We start from the raw sequence: 5,869 nt of genomic DNA, 5'->3' as shown, positions 1-5,869 counted from the left end.
AAATTATGTATGTATGTATGTGTGTGTGTGTGTCTATATATATATATATATATACATCTCATTTTTGTGCCCTTGGGATCACCTACTGGGGGAAATATAAAGAGATACATGTTTAGAAGGAAAAGAAAAGAACATTTACATAGGTATCTCTCCTCCCCTTGAAGAAAATCGTAGAGCAAGCACTACTATATTTGGGCCCGAATACCACAAATTACATCACCATTGCAATTTTTCATCACAATTTGGCCCCAAATGTTGTAGTGAATGGCAAAGGGCACAAAGATCACAAGGGCATGACACGACAATGAAATCGTAGAGCAAGGGAAAGGAGATCACAAGGGCACAACAATGAAATCTGAGATCTCCACTGATCTCCACCAAGGGCACGACAATGAAATATTATCCAATGTTTAGAACTCTCCACCCTTTTTTGCACGCAACTCTCCACAATCAAAACAAATAGGGAATGATTTATGTCATTTTTTTTTCTTTATCTAAAATCAACTTTATATTGTGTTGTAACTCTACCATAGGTGTTTGATCCTTGATAGCTTTCATCTCAGTATTTCAACATTCAAGTTTTCAAGTTTCCTCTTCATTATATAGTCCTTTCGACCCTAAAAACAACTTTGTCACTTCATTAAAATTAGGACTTGAACAAATCCAATGATAAAACAAAGCCCATATTCCAAAATTCAAATAATAAAATAGTAAAACTCACTCAACCTGTGTTAAGTGACTTAGCTCATGATCTTGCATAAGAATAATGCAAACCACAAAAAATCGGTAGAGTTTGCAAGAAATTTTAGAAAAACATATCATAACAAATATTTTAGAAAGAAACAAGCCATAACCTAGTTAAATTGTTCTAGTTGATGATTAGTCGGGTTGATTACAAATTCATGTAGAACTGTCATCAGATTAGGTGTAATAAAATGAACAATAAGTTGTTCCTAGCTAGCAAGATCAAATGCAGTTTTCCAAGGTGATAAAATGGCATGTGTAGATGTAGATGTATATATATGTATTTATGTATATATGTATGTATATATGTATGTATGTATGTATATATGTATGTATGTATATGTATTTATGTATATATAGAGAGATCTTGTGGATTGTGGAGATTATTGGAGATCTAGAATTCTATTGACATGCCCTTGTGATTGCTTCATTTTGTTGTCATACTCTTCTGATCTCTGCATCTCATTGTCGTGCCCTTGTAATCTATGTATATGTATGCATGTATGTATACACACACACACACACATGTATGTATGTATGTATGTATGTATGTATATATGTATATAAACATAGAGATCTTGGCACAACAGAAAAACAATAAAACTCACTCAACAGGTAGCATGGCCACGGGTATTGTCACTAGTGGTTTGAGTAAAGTCCCTTGGCTCTTAGGAATTTGTAGCATAGGTTCAAGGTAGTAACTCCTTACACTTAACTCTTCACTGAAGTTATTGTCACTGTCACAATGACATTACACTCTAAACCATACAAATTACCTCTAAACCACAATGACATTACCTCTAAGCATGACATTACCTAGTGTACTTGGCTATTGAAAATAGAAGGCTAAACTATGTGTTTCAGCATTAACTTGACTGGTCTATTTAGACCCATTGATTATTGTCACAAGCTTTTAAACATAACTATATAAGGAGTGAGTTAGGACCTATATATGTTAACCTTACATTAACTGTAAACTACAACACAAAGGTTGCACCAAGGTATTATAGTATTGCAATTATAGAAAATTGCTCGATTCACCCAAGTGGATGTATGATGGCAAAGAGTTGTATTAGGTGAGTAAAGCTCACCGGTGGTTATAGGAATGTAGCTACATCAAAACAATTAGAAACTAGAACTACATATTCATTAGAGTGAGTAGTTCAAGGGTCTTGATCCTATGGCTATGGGTATATAGGTAGCCTGGTAGGTGGAGTATGCCTCCAGTGTGCAGACGCCTTAGACATGTTTGGGTAGTTGAGCTTGCACCTTTTGCAATACTTCATTTGACATGTAACTAATCTTGATAATAGACCAGATTATTAGATTGACCACTTTGAAAATGATATATATATATATATATATATTTGAAAGAGATTAATAGGATATTCTTTAGTGTTTGAAGGGATTATTTTTTATTTCATTATTATACATATATGATTATTCATGAGTCATGTGTGATTTTGATTATAATTTTTTGTAATTAATAATATATGTTTTTATGCAATACTCGTTTCATTCCTTTTGTTCACTAATGTTTGTGTATCCTCACTCATTGGCTAAGTAGATATAGTTTTGCTGACAAGAATACATTATTTGGTGACTACATTGTCTTTGTATTAGATTGGCTTTAAAAATCATGTTCACTATATATAAAATTCTAATGATTGTGCATCGCAATCCCTAAGAGTCTTTTCCCTATTTTCTCATACGAATAAATTCTTATATGTCTTCAATAGTCTATGCTCTTCTTTTAATTATTTTCAACTCTCCTAATATCTTCCCTGTAGATGTCTCATTTGAGATGAAATTTAACCTTCACTTGTTGATTCTTACAAAATCTTTGACTGAAGATTTTGTGTGTGGTGAGTTGGAATTGAATATGTCTTTTATTTGATATTGATAGTAGATGAGTTACACACTGAATTATATGGGTCTTGGTGTAGGAGCACCATGACATGGCAAAATGGTCCTGAGGGACACTAGGAGCACTTGGTAAGGGACAAAGAGGTTTCAAGCATGATGGAGGTAAATAAGGGCCTAAAAGGTCTCAAAGAAATGTAACTTGGGCCAATAATGCCTATAAAAAGTAATGTTGTCATAAAAATGGTCTATGTATTCAAAATTTCCATGTTGGGCAAATAATGTCACATTGAGTCATGTAATGGGGTTTAGGGGTAGATTAGGAGTTTAATAAGCATTTGAGTTTCATAAGGTCTCATATGACCATATTAATCTAAGAAGGGAGTTAGTTATGAGTCAAGGGGTGTTAAACTTTACAATATATGTAATAAGCCTTGTTAAAGGCCAATTTGAGAAAGTGGTTGTGGGGGTAGTTATAAGTTTAGTTGTTGGTTCCCATGAAGGGAGAAGATTTTATATATGTTTGTAATTAGAAAAAAAGGAGAAGAAATCAGGAAATGTATGGTAGAAGCCAATTAAACAATAAAATTATATTGTTCTCTGTAGTCTTCTGTGTTTTAATAGTGGTAATAGTCTAAAACTTGACATTGTTTATTGTGTTGTTGTTACTTTTGATATTGAATGTTAATTTAACTTAATAGAGGCATGAGTTAAGGTTCTTTTGGATTTAGTGGTATTTTTTTTCACAACAATTTGAAGAAGATCCAAGAATTTTCCTCAAACTGCTCCAAACCCTCATCTAGGGTACCCGAGAGCAATAAAAATGACTTTGATGTTGATATTTGTAGATCCCATGTGAGGAATTGATAGTTGAGACTTGCTTTTGTATGTACCAATGTTATTTAAGTTTGCAGGCCCTCATGCAAAGAAAGGCATGTGTTTTGGGTAAGGAATTGACTGAAAAGTTCAGTCACAGTCAGAAATAATAGTGACAGTAGTAAAGAAATGCTTTTCCCACATGGTTGATAGATGTCATGGCCATGGAGGCTTGAGAGATTGAAGAAAAGGGAGCATAAAACATGTTCAAGGTCTTGGAGAAGGTAGGGTGCCCAAGGGAAGAGCTAGACAACAAAAAGTCCAGAGGTTTGTATAAATTGTCACAGTAGGACAATCAAGGGTATGATTTGGTTTGTTTTTATCAAGAAGATTAAGTGTAGGGTAAGGAAGTGAGTTTGAGAATGTGGAGAAAGCCTAGGTATATCTGAAGAATTGAAACCAAGAGTCTTGTCCCAAGGTTATAAGTTTTGTTGAAAGGAAGTCCTATTGGTAAGGGTAAGTAGAATAGGACAGTCACTGAACTTTGTGGATAGATTAACATAATCAGATTTCCACAATCCATTTGATATGAGAGCAATGTTTCTCGATTAGATTGTGTGAGTTTTTTTTTAGCATCAAAATTTGTGGATAGAGTTAATGATGCAAGAGGACAGTCTTAACAAATGAAATGGGAAGGGTTATATGGGATCAACAAAAGGGTAGAATGATCCTAGGTAGGGTTGGAAGGGTGTGATCAGTAAGTCTTAGGAAGACAACCAGTAAAGGGGATGTGATCAGCAATTAAGTTGTGATCAGAGATTGAAAGTGATCAGTATTTGGATTGTGGAAGAAGTTTGAAGCATTATGAGTATGGAGAAGCCTTGGACAAGGAAGAAACCTTGATAGGTTGGTAATGTCATTGAGGAACAATGATAGGGATAGTTATGGCAATAGTTGAAGAGTGGTTTTCATGATGTTGAGTGTCTCTCCATGGTAGGATTGAAAAAACTATCATATATTGGCTTGGTGTAGGATGCTCTACATCAGGTCTGGCATTATCGCTTCTGCCATGAATGTTTCATATATGTCTCCTATATAGTTTCCTCTCTACTATGGCTAGGATATGTTCTTTACAGTAGTTTGTATTTGTTTATTCCTCTGACTGTATGTGGGCTCTCCTTCTCTATTCCCTCAGAATTGGCCTTTAAATGAATTCATATGCCCTTCTAATTTAATGCTTGTATTCAGACTGTCTGGTCTTTGTTCCTTTACTTCTTATAAACTATTTTGCTTCTTATAAACTGTTTCCCTATTTGATATATTCAATTTTTCCTATGTAGGTTCACTGAAATTATCCATAGAGGATGTAATAATATGAATGTATTATGTCCTTCCTTATATATGTGTATGGATCAAAGGTTGTGACCATTCATATATTGGTTTGGTTTTATCCTACAATATTTGATTAACATAATTTTAGTAAAAAGATGTAATTAAGATAGTTACTAACTACACATAATCATGAATTATATGAATCATATTAATTATATATCTTTACAATAAAAATATATTTGTAATAATAATAATAAGTTTATTATTAATTATAAATTTATTCAAGAATTCATTTATATTGTATTCAATGGATATAACATTATATTATATCAATTTGATAAAAATGATATATTATGTTATAATACTTATTTATTATTATTGTTATTTATTTATTTATTTTTTTGATTGGTAAGAGGCCAAAGCCAAGATTAATTATTATTATGTGTTGTGATTTATTATTATTATTATCATTTTTTAAAGTTTGGGTAGACTCAAACCCAAGACCTCATAGATAAGAGGCTCACAATTTACCATTGTGTTACAGGCTCTTGCCTATTATTATTGTTATTTATTAAATTCAATAATAGATATTATTATTTATTTAACTTTATCGAATGCAATTAGAATTAAATCAAATTATATTTATTTATTCCTTATAGTAATTCTATTATTAAAATTGATCTTGAAAATGGGGACATTATAGTCCACCCTTCCCAAAATTGCTTGTCCTCAAGTAATTCAATACTATATTCAATATTATCTCCTTATGAATTGGTCGGAAATCCTGCAACAACAATTTTAGTTTGGGATTAGATAGTTGAAAAATATAAATTCAATTATCACAAGACTAGATTTTAAATTACTAAGATAAATTTTAAAAGAGGAACTTATCTTTATATACTTTTTGATCCTCCCTTTGTCTTTCTTTGACCCATGACAAGTCTTGATTAGTAATCCTCATAAGTATTCGTAGAGACTTTATCTCAAATCACCTTCGATCTTTTGACAATTTCCAATTCCAGTATATTTTTTGAGAGGGTAATAGGGTTGTTGACTTCCTGGAAAATATGGGGATTGATTCAAATGATGAGACAGATTTGATGAGTGGAGATCG

Source organism: Cupressus sempervirens, chromosome 2 (genome assembly GCF_028749045.1).
Source record: "Cupressus sempervirens isolate cs-2001-9-10 chromosome 2, ASM2874904v1, whole genome shotgun sequence".
Lineage (NCBI taxonomy): Eukaryota > Viridiplantae > Streptophyta > Pinopsida > Cupressales > Cupressaceae > Cupressus > Cupressus sempervirens.
Note: the sequence above shows the minus strand (reverse complement) of the source record.